The 18,839-nt window shown below is 40.1% G+C and overlaps 1 protein-coding gene across 1 annotated transcript in view; it reads right to left on the reverse strand.

Annotated features, from left to right (window-relative positions):
- The window catches only part of LOC124622490 (cytoplasmic dynein 1 intermediate chain-like), a 198,877-nt gene extending 180,253 nt beyond the window's left edge, over positions 1 to 18,624 (reverse strand). The window contains 1 exon segment of the mRNA XM_047148204.1: positions 18,465 to 18,624. The gene's annotated coding sequence lies outside the window, so the exon portion shown is untranslated.
- Positions 18,625 to 18,839: the final 215 nt, after the last annotated feature.

The following is an 18,839-nucleotide window of genomic DNA, read 5'->3' on the forward strand; positions in this document are numbered from 1 at the left end:
GAAATTTTGAAGAATGGATGCCAAACACTACAGGGGACCATCACATAAAGGCCGAAATGTGTGAGACTCCTTTTAGTCACCTCTTACGTCAGGCACGAATATCTCGGGCCTATTCTCACCCCCGGACCCACAGGTGGTAGAGAATGGTGGAAGCAGTATATAGAGGGTCTATACATGAGAGATGAACTTGAAGCAATATTATAGAAAGGAAAGAGGATGTAGATGAAGATCAAATGGCAGATGATATACTATGAGAAGAATTTGACAGAACTTTCAGAGTTCTAAGTCAAAGCAAGACCCAAGGAGTAGATGACATTCCATCAGAATTATTGATAGCCTTGAGAGCACCAGCCATGACAAAACTCTTCCATCTGATGTGCAAGATGTATCAAACAGGCGAGTTAGCCTCAGTCTTCAAGAAAAATGTAATAATTCCAATTCCAAAAAAGCAATTGCCGACAGGTGTGAAAATTACCGAACTATCAGTTTAGTAAATCATGGTTTCAAAATCCTAACACGAATTCTTTACACAAGAATGGAAAGACTGGTAGATGCCGACCTCGGGGAAGATCAGTTTGGATTCTGGAGAAATGTAGGAACATATGAGGCAATATTGACCCCATGACATATCTTAAGAGATAGGTTAAGGAAAGGCAAATCTACATTTATAGCATTTGTAGACTTAGAGAAACTTTTTGACATTATTGGCTGGAACAGTCTTTCAAATTGTGAAAATAGCAGAGGTAAAATACAAGTTGTGAAAGGCTATTTACAGCTTGTGTAGAAATCAGACATCAGTTATACGAGCCAAGGGGTAAGAAAGGGAAGCAGTGGTTGAGAGGGGAGTGAGACAGGGTTGTAATCTACCGTCGATGTTATTCAATCTGTACACTGAGCAAGCAGTAAAGGAAACCGAAGAAAAATTTGGAGTAGGAATTAAAGTCCAGGGAGAATAATTAAGAACTTCAAGGTTTGCCATTGAGACTGCAATTCTGTTAGAGATGACGAAAGACTTGGAGGAGCAGTTGAATGGAATGGATAGTGTACTGAAATGATAATGGAATGTAGCAGAATTGTATAAGGTGATGCTAAGTGAATTAGATAGGAAACAAGACACTCAAAGCAGTAGGAAAGTTTCACTATTTAGGCAGCAAAATAACTGACAATGGCCAAAGTAGAGAGGATACAAAATGTGGGCAGGCAATGGCAAGAAAGGCACTTCTGAAGAAGAGATATTTTTTAACATCAAATATAGATGAAAGTCTTTTCTGAAGGTATTTGGAGTGTAGCCATGTATGGAAGTGAAACATGGAGGATAAACAGTTTAGACAAAAGGAGAATAGAAGCTTTCAAAATGCGGTGCAACAGCAACAACACATTCTAAGGAGGTTAGATGGAGGTCCCGGCAGAGGCATGTGAGGCACATACCAATTAGTAATCCCATTCGAGGTATTAGAGGGTCAACGACCATTGTATACATAAAGAATACGAAAAGATCAGGGGCAGGTTCTCAGATGGCACTTATAAGTGAGCACCAGTTGGTATTGTCAGAGCTGAAGAGGGAAGCTTCCATCAGTGATTGGGACCTAGTACATACAGAGCAGAGCAGCACATTTTGCAGTCCAAGAGGTGTGTGCAATGAACAGAGGGCATTAAGCTTCCGTGTGCAGCTACTCTTTAGTTGACTAATGTAAGGCAGACAAGTCAGACTTTTATCAAAAAGGAGGCCCAAACATCAGGACTGGGTAATAAAATCCATGTGCTGGTTACACAAGTAGAATTCCAGATCATTATGGACTGTGTTCTGACAACAAATGGATGACCCACATTTTTGCAGGAGACAGTTGGAAACCACAGCAGAGGGCTCAAGCAGAGGTTCTTTGCATGGTGCCTAGGAGTTGCTGTTCAGTCATACCTTGAATCTGGCATTCAGCCAATGCTACAGAGTGGGAGCTATACCAAATGTAAAACTCATTGATATACGGTGCAGGGATGGCTTCAGTGACCTGACAGAGGTCAATAGCCCATCGATGGTGAATAGGAAATGTGGACACTCAGCATGGTGGTCTGCGTAATGCTGAGTGAAGTATCAATGCTAACCTGGAACAATTGGTGGGATAAAAATGATAAAAATTGGCACGGGGCCTCGAAAGCATGTCATGGAGGTACATAAAATGCGATGGTGTCAGGCTGTGCGTTATGCTTTATGTAGGTCACAAAACTACAATGAGGGGTTGGTGCTTACAAAACGCCTGTCGGCTTGCCATTTCCAACCTACCTAAATGGTCAGTTGTGGATATTCCTCCCCATCCCCCACCCCCACCCCTGCAAATCACACTAATAGCGGGACGAAAAGCCCCAAAGTTCAAGAACCCAGGATTATCTGCAGACAACCATCTTTTCAAGCAAGTAGCAGAGAACACTGGTGAGGCTAATCAATTATTAGCTGTCAACAGATGTTGGGTTTTTGCCTGGCCTAAGGATTTGGACGATAATAGTATCTCCCCACTGTGAAGGGAAAACACCTTCGAGACAATTACGATTCAAGACCCCGAGTAGATGAAGCCTTTTAGTAACATTCAGATGCTAGATCATCTGATTATGAACTGAATCAGTGCCTTGGGCCATATCCTGAGATGAGGCAAGAGTCACAAGCAGTTCCCTGTCGGGGGGGGGGGGGGGGGGGGGGGGAGGGGGGGGGGGAGTGAAATATAGAGGAGTGCAGTCAACCTGTTGTTTCTGCAAAGGTAGCCAGGTACGAAAAGGATGCTGACACTGTCGGGAAGTGAGATGGCGGGCCACAAGATGCTCAGTAAGAAATGATGCTTTGATACAAGATCACTCAGAAGGATGAGATATGGAACAGTTGTTTATCTTTAGTAGCCCAGAAGACTACAGACTGGCCAACACCTGTCAGAAAGAGGCATACACACTGAGGTGCCAAAATTCATGGAATATCCCCTATTGAGTGTCCAGTGTAGTGCAGAAACTATGTGGCATGGAATCAGCAAGTTGTTTGAAATCCCCTGTAGAAATACTGAGCCATGCCACTTCCATAGCCACCCATAATTACAGAAGTGTTGCCAGTGCAGGATTCTGTGCACCAAGTGACCTCTCAATTATGTCCCATAAATGTTTGCTGGGATTTGTATTGAGTGATCTGCATGGTCAAATCACTAACTCAAACAGTCCAGAACGTTCTTCTAAGCAATCGCAAAAGACTGACATGGAGGACTGTCATTCATAAAAATTCCAATCAATGGTTGGTTGGTTTTGGGGTTTGATGGGAGCTTAACATCGAGGTCATCAGTCCCCTGTTCCAAACACACATACTTGTAAAAGGCCTATACAGTAAAAGCGTAACCTCTGCACCCAGAGGGAAGGAACACCAAGGGGTACAGAGCTTAAATGAAAACTGCAATAACACAAAATAGAGGACACTTAAAAGGAGCAGAGCAAATAGTTGACTAGAGTAAAACAGACTACAGTGGTTAATGGATTAGGGAAAAGGTCAACCACTCAACTACAAATGAAGAACCTCCAGGTGGAAAGTGTTGATAGAGGTACCAACACAATTTGTTACCATAAAAGACACAAGACCAAGTTCCAGGGTTGGCGAAGTGGTGGCCTGCTTGGCCAACCAATCGACACATTCATTTCCTGGAATGCCGCTGTGGCCCGGGGTCCACACAAACATCACTGAACATCCACACTCTGCGACAGTAAAAACAGCATCTTGAATACCGCAGACCAAAGAGTCCCGAGAAAACAATGGTTGAGTGCTTGCAATCCACTCGGAGTCACTGCATGTGACAAATGACTCCCCAGGACAGGAGGAAAGGTGAGCAAGTGCACAATAAAGAGCATCCAGCTCCGCAGTGACAACACTGCTCCCACAAGGTAGGGAATGCTGCTCAATGTAATTGTCGTGGATGAAAGAAAACCCAGAGCATCCATCGACCACAGAACCATCGGTGTAGACTACATCTGCATTGCGAAACGAGGCAAAAAGAGCCATGAATTGTTGACGAAGACTGGCAGGTGGAACGGAGGACTTGGAGTCACAGGACAAATCCAAGCAAAGCCGCAAGCAAGGGAGGGACGAAGCAGGGGTAGAAGAAGAGGACCGGAAGGATGGAGGAAGGGGAAAGGACTCTTAACGACGAGAGAAGGTAACGAATGTGGATCGCAATTGGGAGACCCGACCTAGGCTGCTGTCGTGGGGAGGGGAGTGCAGAAGATGGAAAAAGGAGCCTATGGTTTGGGTGGTCGGGCAAGGCATGGACGTGGGCGATGTATGATGCAAGCAATTGTTGTAGGCGGAATTGTAGGGGAGGGATTCCAGCTTCTACAAGAAGGCTAGTCACAGGACTAGTGCAGAACGCACCTGTCTGGCAATTCCAGGGTCACCAGAGTAGCCTTCTCCCAATTGTTCTCCTCCTCCTCCTCCTCCTCTGCAACTTTTTATGGCCGAAAATAGTGAGGGCATGTCTGCTGTAGGCATGGGTTGGATGAAGATTGGAGCAGCCCTGAAACAGAGGCTACGGCTCCAAATCCAAATGGCCTTGTGTTGGTTCAATTGATGTGTTTCATGTACGTAATGTCACCCTGACGCCACCAACTCTGACCAAGGGTTCTCTCCACAGGCCCAGATGACAAGAACTGGATCCAACTGCAGCAAAAGGTCATCTAGCCTGATGACCACAGCCAGGAGCTCTCATGCCCCAGAAAGATGGCCATCTCCTCCTGGTATGTGTGGGGAGATAGCAGCACAGGCAACAAGTGTAATCCCTGTACTGTCAGGGGGTTAAACTTAAAAGGTAAATGAGATCCCAGGACATTAGATTGGCTACCACATTGGATTGTAAATGTATATATGAGTCTACATAGTTACTGTGCGCTGAGAGTAGTTGACACTGTAGGCACTGGGCACTATTTAATACGTTCTTCCATAGTCAGTCCACACATTACAGCAAAAAATTTGAACATGGATGTGAAAGCCAGAAGTGGACCAAAATTATTTCTCCAAAAAGTGATGCAAGAGAAATGAACAAAGTTGTCAATGAAATAAAGTGGAACCTGTGGAAATAGCCAGTCAATATCAAAAGCTGCCAGCAAGAGAAAGAAATAGAAGTAGGAAGGGTAGTCTGAGACGTGAGCTTGCACTGCAAGGACGGAAGTAGGTGCTGCAATAGCTTGGGACCTGTGCTCACTGCAATTGCTTGAGGCTCCATACTCAGCAGGCACACACAAAAGAATCCTTAGCCCAAATGAGGGATGCAATTTATAGGCAAAGTAAACAAATGAAATTTAAAAAAATGTTGATTCCATATGGATCTGAACGACAGATGGTAAAAAAGGAGACGCAGAAGTAATCTTTGTCTGTTACACTGTAGCATTTTACTTTTGGAAAATAACATGAAGTATCACAAATTATGACTTTTCATGGTAAAAAAAAGAAATAAACACTACAATTACATGCAAACAATGCCCTATCATTTCACTCTACACACCACCGTCAATAACCTAAAAGCTTTTTGAAAGTTAAAATATTTCCTTTTAGTGCTTGTTTTAGCATCTGAATCACAAACACAAGCAACAAATGACATTGGGAAACAGTATTTACACTGAGAATAAGACTTTTCAGTTTTGAAAATAGAGTAGGATAAAGAAATGTGTGGAAAAAGTGGAAAAGTAGCGAATGCAAAGCCCAAAATCAGAGAACACCGAGTCTGCAACAAATTATAGTAGTAACATACTGCAGTAGTAAAGGTGTTCTTTTAATGAATTTATACATAGATTGTAAAGCAATGCTGCTAGAAAACCAAGCACACAGCTGCACAAGTTACAGTACCCAGTCTTTAAATTACGAAGGTTTGCACAATACACATGTTCCTTACTTTATGGCCTTTGGTTTGAACTTTTACATTCTTTTGCTGCAGTAGTAAATATTACACTCATATGAGGAAGTTGCCTGAAATATCATATACGATAATGTGTGTTGTGCGTTCATATAGGGAAAATCGTTTACAACACATTAGAAGGACTGAGTCAACAAATTTTTATAGTTTAGTATAATATTACAAATGTCAAGACCATTTGTCGAGCTATTTTTTCCAAGTGGAAAGTGATAGACTATGAATCAAAGTCTACGATTCAATCCTCACATAGTCACTTATCTTTTATCACCTCTGACAATGATTTGTACACAGCAAAGATGCCAAGAGGCAATAGGTTTCATAGTTTTCATTAAACTGTGGGTCCCCCTATGACCAGCTGGGTAAGTCAGGTCAAAGGTTGGGGGAGAGCAACGGCATACCACCTCCAACAGGATCATTCCTCGTACAGCACAACAGTGCTTGTACCTATCTTCAGATTCAGGAAAACATTACGTATCTTCAGAAGTAATAAAATGAATACAGTTCTACATGGAATTTAAGAAATTCTGTCCCAGGTGCTTCTTTAAATGATCTTACTGGTTGGAGAGCATTAAGTATTGCTGCTATCCTTCAAAACCTTGTTTTAAGACAGTCAGCATAACCCATGTCAGAGATCGTTTGGAAGGTGACAATCTGGTTGCGAGTTGGTGAAGCCAATAATTGAGAATATGAAATAAATACTGTGATAACCAACTGATAAACAGTGTTATCTGAGATCCAAGTCCATTGTTGGTAACATTTGCTCCATATTTAACAAAATTTTTTAAATAAATAATCATAATAATCATCATCTTGTGGTGTTGCAGTTCTTATTTCCATGCTTGCTAAGAAAACTGGATAAAGTATCTGCCTAATATAAGACACTCTTGAAGTTTTGTTTTACCCAGACACGTTTCCGCAGTTTTTGTGCTTTCTTCTGTGGCTTTCCTTTCTGTAAAATTGTTATTACATATTATAATCTACAACTTGTCATCGTCAAACTGCAAAATGTAATTTTTATATTTGTTTACTACGCATTTCTGAACAAAAATGAATGTGTGTTGTGTTATTTTGCGCGTTTCTTACGGCTTTGATGTTATTGTGTTCCTTGTGTAGCAGGCTCACAGCTACCAACATGAACATTCAGTAGCCAATAGCTTCATGCAAGGTTCAAATGGCTCTGAGCACTATGGGACTTAACTTCTAAGGTCATCAGTCCCCTAGAACTTAGAACTACTTAAACCTAACTAACCTAAGGACATCACACACGTCCATGCCCGAGGCAGGATTCGAACCTGCGACCGTAGCGGTCACGCGGTTCCAGACTGTAGCGCCTTTAACCGCTTGGCCACTCCGGCCGGCCTTCATGCAAGGGATGTAAACTAATGCCACTTTTTACAAATAAGCTATAAAACTAGAACTTTAGAGATTTGTAAAAAACATAAAATGCATCAGCCCAGTGATACATATCTCGAATATGATCTGTAAACAAACCATGTATAATATTTGACAACAGCCACTTCATTGACAAATGTAAATATTTTGTACCAAATGTTTTCGCAAAAAGTTAATATTTAATAAATATTCTACAGATATTAAATAATGTGACCCCTGAAGACAGCACTAAATGAGCTGAAACATGTCCGGGTAAAACAAAACTCGAAAGGTGTCTTGCACAAGACAGAATTCCTCATCCAATAACAGTAATTGTTGTGCAAATTCATAAATGCATGTGTTATATAAAACATCATCTCCAATCAGAATTTTACTATATATATTATATAAATACTGCACATGAAAAATATAAGAAGAGAGTGTGTATCACAATTCTTACCCTGACATTCTACACTTAAATGTTGACAGATCTGCAGCATAATGATGATGATCCAAATATCTGCAGAACATACTCAATTTTTCCTTTAATGCTGATAATATTCCAGCCATAGAAAAATGAAAACTGCCATTTCAAATGTTTGTAAGTTTTGAACTAGCTGATTGTTATACTATTATCAAAGTATTGATACTAAATTTGGTGTTACGGGGATAAACAATTACACAGTTAACAAGCAGCTGAGATCCAACAACGTTTACTGCTTACTTGATATATTTACAAGATAGTATATAATTCTGTGGCATTGGGACTCAGGTTTATCAAAGATAAAAAAACCTGGTTTAACTGAAATGTTCAACACTGTTTCACCAAATCACAAGCAAACTATCACCCTTCAACTTAACCTAGATCTCGACTTACACTACAGATATGTGTAACCACATCGAAGAGTTTGTATTCACTTTGGCTTTACCATTTTGTAACCACACTGTTACCTAACATAACCTAGACCTCACATTGTACTACAGATCAGTCTCTCACCATAACTGGTACTCTTGAAAGTAATTTTGACACAAAAGAATTACGGTCAGTGTTCTGCTTCTATTTACGCATGTATGATGCCATACAGCACTATACTATACATGCATCTGAGTGAAAATACCTACAGGAAAATGTAAACGTGGAAATAGGTGCAAAATTTACACAAATATACTTAAAGACACTCATGGATTCATCTGTAAAAAGACTGACCTCCATCCGCATACCAAGGTGTAATTCCACAGTTTGTTTATAATTTAATGTTGGAACGGTGTCAAAAATGTAGTCTTATGTAGACAATTACATAGTGGGCATAAAAAAGTAAAATACTATTATTTCATAATGAGATGCCTACAATGCACTACTGAAATTCAGCAGCAAATCTGGGGAGAAATGACAATTTCCAACTGATCAGAAGAAGGTCTTAGCAGGTAACATACAAATTGATGCATACTTACCCAAAATTTTAGAACTCAAATGTACAGTTTAGTTACATATTTGATCATCAACTATGTCCCACCTGCTTAATGATACTGGTATGTAATTACAAACTACTCAAGTTTCAAATGACATCCGTAAGTGCTCTGTCACGGCATTAGAAAACTAGAGCCAAATCTTAAAATAGGCACATCTCATGCTGTGTTATTTGTTCAGTTGCAATAATGAGTAAGTGCCAAGTGCCCAGTGAGACTAAAAAAAATTGACTCTATACTCTCAATGGAAAAATAAAGTTCTCTTCTGCTGAAACAAAAGTCACCAACAATATCTGAAATGGATGTTAAGAACAAAGGCCTGCCAAAATCTACAATACAAAAATAATACAAAATACTTTTCAGAGTTGTCAATGACATTAAAAATTTTGAATATAATAGAGGGAAACATTCCACGTGGAAAAAATATATCTAAAAACACAGATGATGTGACTTACCGAACGAAAGTGCTGGCAGGTCGATAGACACACAAACAAACAAACATACACACAAAATTCAAGCTTTCGCAACAAACTGTTGCCTCATCAGGAAAGAGGGAAAGACGAAAGGATGTGGGTTTTAAGAGAGAGGGTAAGGAGTCATTCCAACCCCGGGAGCGGAAAGACTTACCTTAGGGGGAAAAAAGGACAGGTATACACTCGCGCACACACACACATATCCATCCGCACATACACAGACACAAGCAGACTCTTTACCTTTACAAATGTCTGCTTGTGTCTGTGTATGTGCGGATGGATATGCGTGTGTGTGCGCGCGCGAGTGTATACCTGTCCTTTTCCCCCCCTAAGGTAAGTCTTTCCGCTCCCGGGATTGGAATGACTCCTTACCCTCTCCCTTAAAACCCACATCCTTTCGTCTTTCCCTCTCCTTCCCTCTTTCCTGATGAGGCAACAGTTTGTTGCGAAAGCTTGAATTTTGTGTGTATGTTTGTGTTTGTTTGTGTGTCTATCGACCTGCCAGCACTTTCGTTCGGTAAATCACATCATCTGTGTTTTTAGATACCTTAAAAATTTTGATGTAGAACATATGTACCCCACATGTACCAAGACACTCATTGGTGATTTCTCTATTACATAATACCATAATTTTAAATTTAATAAATTTAGTTACATTGATAAATAAACGTGTAAAATATGAAGTCAGTGTAACTGCAATGGATGCTTTTTGATATCAGAAATGACTGAAGCGGTAACAAAATATGCTTCAGATTTCAGCAGAACAACATTAAATTTGAAGCAAATGTTGCTTGCATAGCCTTCTGACTACTCTATGAGTGAATCTGTATCTATATTTCACATCCACATTCGTTGACTGTTTACTCATGACCAGACTGTTACCTCCAAAAGCAACAGACCAAGAGCTACACTGCAGCCACAATCAAGATTCTGGGCAGGCAGGAGGGCACTATCACCATAAAATCAAAAACCACATTGATATCACCTACAAAATACTTAAAACAGTTTAGAACTCAAGACCATTTCATTTCTTGGTACAATTAATCCACTTTTTTACGTATGGCACACATATTCCTTAGATCTATAAGTGCAAGCAGGTCACTTGGATGTTGCACGAGCCACTACAGAGAATATAAATTGTAATAAATATAACAATACACAAAAATCCATTTTCATTGCATCTTTAGGAAGGTAGATAAGAAGAAAAATCTGAGCTTAACATCCCATCAATGATGAGGTTGGTGGAGACTGGTCAATACCTTGAATACGGGGAGAAAATTAGTTTTGTTCTTATCACAGGGAGAACCATATCACGGAGACAAACATTTATAGCAAATTTTGTTTAATTAAGTCCCTGTAAATAATTTTGCCTACCTTAGAGGTCTGAGAAAAGAAAGCTCATATTTTGACAAAACTGAAAAAGCACTGAAGAGTTTGGAATTTTGCTCTGATTTGTTGAATATCTTTTTTCTCACAACAGTTCACTGTTATGTGACCTTGAATGATAATTTCCCCATCATATTTATATTATAATTGCATATACCACTGTATAGATTTGCATGTAATGACAGATTAAAGCTTCCATACATCAGATATGCTAATGGAGGACTAGAAAGTGAATGCGTCTGACCCGTTTCAATGGCAACTACAACTGAACTCTGGATTTATTATCCAATTCCTAGGAAAGAAGGAAATCAATGAAGGAAGACACAGATGGATGATAATTACCACATTTGGTCTACAGAACCACTGAACCAATTCACTGATATTCTCTTTAATATTTACTGTAAAATTATCTACTAACTTTTAGTTAATATGGACATGGAAAATAAATAAATATTACATGTGCTGCTCTTGAATGTGAGTTCAGTAGTGTCTTAGACACCATATCATATTCCTCCACACACTGCATTTTATCATAATTTAACATTTTTAACTGATTCTGTTAATGCTTCACTCATGGCCAGCAATATGGTTAGGTCAGTGAGCAATCTCTTCTAATTCCTGAAACTATCATACACACTGTTTCACAAAGAGAAACTACTCTTAGATAACTGTGATTATACACTGACTTGTGATATTCTCTATTCTAGCACCAACTCTGTGGTAAAGCTGGGGCTGAAGGGATCCCACTGGATCCACGAATTTTGCTAGTAGGTTCTTCATGACATTACAGACACATTTACTTGAGCAAATGCGTCAATACTTTCATCATTGTAAGCCACAGTATGATTAAGGGCTACTTCATGCATTATTATCTGCAACGTATGTACCTGTATATTTCCTCATATCATCCACCCATATCCCATTAGGTAGCGACCTCAGCCATTTTTCCATTTCATTGACTCAACCAAATACACTTTCTCGGCCCTTCAACAATCCATTATTCATCAACTACATGCCCTGCCCAACTCCACTTTGTTTCATTTCAGCAATAAATATGTCTTCCACTCAAGTCTGTTCAATACTTTTGCTTTTTTCTTGCCTTTCTGAACAATTTGCAGAACACATCTCTTCACTGCGACCCTCAGTTACTAAATACAGTAGTTTTTGCATTACAGATACATGTCTCACTGCCACTAAATAAAAATTGGTAGTACACAATGACTGTAAACTTCCAATTTTGGTAAACTGGAAGCTTGGCTTTGAACTACTTAGTTTACCGAAATCCTCCACATCGTTTTCACTCCTCTGATTCTTTTGCTATCAATCCAGTCACTTGGTACTATTTAATTACTTTTCCAACTCCACTGACCTTTCTTAGCCCATTTTCGTCCTTTTTTTTTTTCAAAAATTTGATACAGGCCGAAAAGGTTTTGTAAATTTGACTCTTCCCCTCACTCACATTACACAACAACTGTCAAACCTACAATAAATTTCAGCGATGGTAATCAGAAATACAGCACATATAATAACTGACAGTGGATGTGCCCTGAAATATTAGCTCCAGTGACACACTAGGGTGTAGCGTGCCCGAGTTACAGGTTATGTTGTAAAGTGATTATTTGGTTGAGTTGGCAAAGCTAGAGAATGTAAAATGTTATTGGTAACAGACTGATCTGTACCGTAGCCTGGTGTCTAAGTCTGTGCCATATTTAATGTATTTTTCATTATACAAGCTAAAATTGTAATGTAAATTCATAAAACTAATTTAGACAACGAGACAGTCCCAAAAGTACTTTTATGGATATTATATACATATATGACTCAAGAACTACTAAAAATAAAATGCAATGAGGGACCACTATGTAACTTTTACCAAATACAACAAGTAGAGTAGAGTCACACACGAACTCCAAGTCTGGAACACAAGAAATATTTAACCAAGGAAAAAGTAGTATTTAATTCTTTACCATCAAACTAAGGCGATTGTATTACATTCAGAAGGCTAAATATTAGAAACACTGACGTTCCAATTTTTTTATCGTTTAGTACAGAAAGTCTCAATTTCGGAAAAATATGGTTAATAACGTACACGATATATTCTGACAGACCAATGACATCGACATAGAGGTATGAATCACAAGAAATGCCGGATTGAGGGTATCACTAACAAAATGAAAATATTAGCAAAACAGGCATCTCGCCAAATCACAATCACCTTCCATTCTAATCTCGATCTCAGGCTATGCTACACATCAGTCTGTCACCACAATTGCCATTTTTAAGAAGTATTAACCAGAACAGTAACCTCAACATATCCACTAGACAGACATATGTCTTATATAAAAATGGTCTAAACTACCAACAACAATAATTAAATGACATCCGGAGCACACACACATCTCCTGCAATTTAGTCGTACGGTAAGCATGGTGGCACAGTATTCGTCTGAAGAACAACGAGATATGGTTTTTCTTTATGGACTAGCCAACAATAACGTGCATGAAAATTAATGGATTGCAATCAACATGTCACCAATCACATCAGGGCAATGCCAGGAATCTTTTAACGAATGCGGTAGAACACGATTTGACATTAACAAGGTTGTGTCGTGACAGAGGATTGCCAGTTCGAGCACCTGCTGTAAGTAAACAACGTCGTAGCTACAAAAAAAGGTCCTTTTCGGGACCGACAATTTGTAAAATACTTTCTGTATGCACACTAACAGAAACTAAAACGGATGTGCCATGACCCCGGCGTATTCACTTCCAGGCCCCCAGAGTGGAAGGTTGGCGCACAACCACTGAGCATGCAGGCCGCCTTGGATACATTGCGATCTCCAGCAGGAAAGCATCCGCGTTGTCCAGAGCATCCAGCAACAGGGCAATCCCGTGGCCAATCGGATTGCATGGCGCCAAGCTTCCGTTGTTTAAAAATTGTGCATTGTTGACCCACATAGCATTAGTAATTTTGGTTTCTACTGGCATCAACTATCCAGGATAAAAAATTGTGTGACAATTTTTCTCCGCCCTTTGTATAAAGAACTTTAGAAAATACTTTCTGCCACTTTGATTTATGTTTAATGTTAATTGAAATCTGTTTTCAGGAAGGCAGCTTATAGTCACATGTGTGTTTTATATCCTATTCACTTCAGTCAACACCAATTATTTTGTTGCACAAATAGCTAAACTTATCTATTACCTTTAGTGTTTCATTTTCTAATGTCATCTCTTCAATATCTTCTGATTTAATTCAGGTTTCATTACCTAATTTTAATTTTGTTGATCATCTGGGATATACCATGCAAAGTAGGACACACTTATGATTTTTTATAAGTTTAAAATTAGCTATTTCTTACAAATTGTTGAAAAGGCTAGCCTTTTTACTGTATGGCAAAAACAGTTTGTTGCCCATCATTGCTTTCCCTCAATAATTTGTAGCCATTTTTATTATGTCACTTATTTTTCATGTGACTAGAGTCTGAATTAGGCGAGATTCTGAACCTACGTTTCAATTAATTTGCAGGTAAGAATTAGTATATCATTTTTATTATAGTTACATACCCGTATGCATAGCATAAAAAGCATAAAACTGAAGTAGGTAAATTATAGTTTATGATAATTAATACACTCCTGGAAATGGAAAAAAGAACACATTGACACCGGTGTGTCAGACCCACCATACTTGCTCAGGACTCTGCGAGAGGGCTGTACAAGCAATGATCACACGCATGGCACAGCGGACACACCAGGAACCGCGGTGTTGGCCGTCGAATGGCGCTAGCTGCGCAGCATTTGTGCACCGCCGCCGTCAGTGTCAGCCAGTTTGCCGTGGCATACGGAGCTCCATCGCAGTCTTTAACACTGGTAGCATGCCGTGACAGCGTTGACGTGAACCGTATGTGCAGTTGACGGACTTTGAGCGAGGGCGTATAGTGGGCATGCGGGAGGCCGGGTGGACGTACCGCCGAATTGCTCAACACGTGGGGCGTGAGGTCTCCACAATACATCGATGTTGTCGCCAGTGGTCGGCGGAAGGTGCACGTGCCCGTCGACCTGGGACCGGACCGCAGCGACGCACGGATGCACGCCAAGACCGTAGGATCCTACGCAGTGCCGTAGGGGACCGCACCGCCACTTCCCAGCAAATTAGGGACACTGTTGCTCCTGGGGTATCGGCGAGGACCATTCGCAACCGTCTCCATGAACCTGGGCTACGGTCCCGCACATTGTTAGGCCGTCTTCCGCTCACACCCCAACATCGCGCAGCCCGCCTCCAGTGGTGTCGCGACAGGCGTGAATGGAGGGACGAATGGAGACGTGTCGTCTTCAGCGATGAGAGTCGCTTCTGCCTTGGTGCCAATGATGGTCGTATGCGTGTTTGGCGCCGTGCAGGTGAGCGCCACAATCAGGACTGCATACGACCGAGGCACACAGGGCCAACACCCGGCATCATGGTGTGGGGAGCGATCTCCTACACTGGCCGTACACCACTGGTGATCGTCGAGGGGACACTGAATAGTGCACGGTACATCTAAACCGTCATCGAACCCATCGTTCTACCATTCCTAGACCGGCAAGGGAACTTGCTGTTCCAACAGGACAATGCACGTCTGCATGTATCCCGTGCCACCCAACGAGCTCTAGAAGGTGTAAGTCAACTACCCTGGCCAGCAAGATCTCCGGATCTGTCCCCCATTGAGCATGTTTGGGACTGGATGAAGCGTCGTCTCACGCGGTCTGCACGTCCAGCACGAACGCTGGTCCAACTGAGGCGCCAAGTGGAAATGGCATGGCAAGCCGTTCCACAGGACTACATCCAGCATCTCTACGATCATCTCCATGGGAGAATAGCAGCCTGCATTGCTGCGAAAGGTGGATATACACTGTACTAGTGCCGACATTGTGCATGCTCTGTTGCCTGTGTCTATGTGCCTGTGGTTCTGTCAGTGTGATCATGTGATGTATCTGACCCCAGGAATGTGTCAATAAAGTTTCCCCTTCCTGAGACAATGAATTCAAGGTGTTCTTATTTCAATTTCCAGGAGTGTATAATACAACAGCATGAACTTTCGTGTAACATGATTCACTTTCACATAAATAAGTTTTTATATTAAGAGGAATGTTAGAGCTAACTTTACCTCATTCAGTAATTTATTTCTTTGTGTGAATGTGTAGCTAATTTCAGTATTAAATTTTTTTCAATTTCAACCAATATTGTAAAAACAGAAAATTAAATGTGTAATGTGAGTCATGTAATCTGAGTCACAGTTTTAAATATGAAGAAGCACCTGGAAGATGCTAGAAAAGCCAACAGCAGCAGAAACAAAAATTTCCAAAGTTGAGTAAACATAAGCAATGACTTATTAGAAGAAAGAAGAGCTAAGACTAGGGGGGAGTTAGAAAACATATTGAGATGCAAGATCAGCAACCCATTAAAAACTTAGTAAAAATAAACATAGTGCTCTAGGTAAAGCCATGGCTCAAGCCAATCATTTCTTGCCATCTTCACCATGACACAAAGTTGTGGTTGTGAGCTGTTCATTGACGTGTGTGGAAATCCATCAGATGGAAAGTCTGAAAGAGCCACTCATGGCAGCAGTCCCAAAATCGAGGCCTCAGTTCTGAAACTACAGACTTGGTAACTGGTTTCCACTGTTGTGATGGCATTAGTCACCAGTCACCTGACAGGAAGGACAACAGTGATTAGAGAAAATAATGAGAAAGACAGTTCATGTCTGTCACTTATCTCCATCATGGAAACACATGAGGCATTCAAACAGGAACACCCTTAAGTTCAAATTGGAAATTTTAAGTTTGCAGAAGTATGGCCACCAGTAGCAAACTACCCCACAACTTATGTTAGTGTAAATATCACAAACATTACCTATCAGTAGCCTTTATAAGAAAAATAATATTCCAGCCACCCAGTGAGCTTTGTTGGCAGAATGAATGTAACACGTGTCAGAATGGTGGAGTTTCAACACATCCTATAAAACTGACAAGCTGGAATTTGTGTATTTATGGTATGTTTGGAAGATGGAAGGAAACATCTCTAAAATTATTAAAGCCCAAGAAGAAGGTTCTACAGCTGATATAGTGAAATACATCATTTCCTCAGTTTCTCCTTCATTGCTACAAAAAGAGCTCAGTTTGCACCTTGTTATCAGCAAAAAAGAAATGGTTTTGAGCAAAGATTTTAAAGACTTTGCATTGCTGCATAATGATTTTGCTGAAAATTACACGTGTTTATCCAGATGAGGTGGAAAGTGCACACTGGGCACAAGCACAAGTTAGTTTTTCACTGTCACTGTGGCATTCAGGTTCTCATCACCCCATTGGATGTTGTTTCAGACAACATAACCCATTTCAAAGATACCATGATTGCATACATTAGCAAGGTACTGTCAACTCTACCTGAAAATGTGAAGGTAGTTTAGATCAGGTCAGATGAACCTGCCTCACAATTTAAAAACAAATACTTTACTGCTGCTGCACATCAACTTCAATCGTTCCACAATACGGAAATCTAATGGAACTTTTTTACTACATGTCAACATCATAAAACACTGATTCGTGAATGTAACTTCAGTCACTACGGAATCTCCTATCTTGTAATCTCCCTTCAAGACCCTATGCATTCCATTCAACAGATGTTCCGAATCCTTTGCCATCACTGCCAGAATTATGTCACTGGAAAGCCTTAAAACTTATTTATTCTCCATGAACTTTAATTTCGTTCCCAAATTTTCCTTGGCTCCCTCTACTCCTTCACTGTTTGCTCTGTGCACAGTTTGGATAATATGGGGGATAGGCTGCAATATAGTCTCACTACATTCTCAACTACTACCAGATCAACTTAAGTGTTTGACGCTGCTTTGTCAAAACTCTACCAAACTATCGTTTTTCATTGTAATCTAGACCTCAAGTGTATGTTATAGATCAGTATGTTACCAAACCAAGGATTTTGTATTAACATTTTTTCGCATTGTATCTTTTTACTGATATCTGGTTTCTGCTCAGTTTTATAAATTTCGCTCTCTGTGTTTTATCTCTGATAACTTCAAGAATTTCAGTCGGTCCCATTTTCTTTGGTTTCCTACCTTTCTGAAATTCATCTTTAATCTCCATTTCATATCCAATAAATCAATCAGAGCCTGCATTGGCATCTGGAAAAGCTACATAAAATGTTACAAACTATATGCTGACAGAAGTTTTACATTCCTAATCTCACAAACAATGAATCTACCATGTTTAGAAATATAAGTATTGTGGAAAATTCTAACAGAATTGCAAAACCCATTTGTACAGTGAGTCAGTGGTCTGCAAACTAATCAATGGTTGTCGAAAGTCCCTCTCAATTGCATTTTTCTAATGAAAATTAGGTGCTACGTATTTCGCTACTAGTAGCTTTTACAAATTTGAAAATAAAAAAAATTAATGAGAGTTATTTTAATAACAACACAGACCATATAAATTGATGAACCCAGTTCTGCATTTTTTTAAAGGCAGATACATCATAAGGTGTTGATGATGTATACGACAAATAAAATACAATATTTTTCCTATAAAATACGAAAATTGATTTTCAAGACTGACATAGGCCTTTGTAGTAGGGAAGCAGTATTCACTCGAAGCTGTTGACTATCCTCGAGATACACTTATCCTGAAAGTATCACTCGAATATAACACAGCTGAATCTACTGGAATGAGAATAAATAAAAAACACCAGGAGGGTTCCCGATGTTCACACCAGTGACACAACAGCTATTATTATGGATGTACCTGTCACAAACAATTTCTCATCACGGTCAGTGCCTGTTAAAGAACCGTAACAAAATTAATATTACCTTTTTAAGTAAGATACCCCTGTCGTCCAGTTCGTTATATTGAAAAACTGCTTCTTGTGTTTCAAATATCTTCTGCAACACACCACGCAAAAACTTAGTGCATATACCTACTTCGCAACCTGTCACGCTCGTAAGTCAATACTCTACGCCCAGGCCTAAAGACATCATTATCTTTGGTAATGGAAACATCTTTGGATTACGCATGCAGTATGTGGTGTCGTATATAGGTGTAGACTTGCGGTCTTCCGATTGAGGCAGGTCAAGGAAATTTACATCTACAGCCACAGCTGAAAACCACTGTGACATGCATGGCTGAAGGTTTTTCCCCTTGTCACACATATGAGCGTTTCGCCCTGTACTATTGGCATAAGGTGT

This window comes from Schistocerca americana, chromosome 7, assembly GCF_021461395.2.
Source record: "Schistocerca americana isolate TAMUIC-IGC-003095 chromosome 7, iqSchAmer2.1, whole genome shotgun sequence".
Taxonomy (NCBI): Eukaryota; Metazoa; Arthropoda; class Insecta; order Orthoptera; family Acrididae; genus Schistocerca; species Schistocerca americana.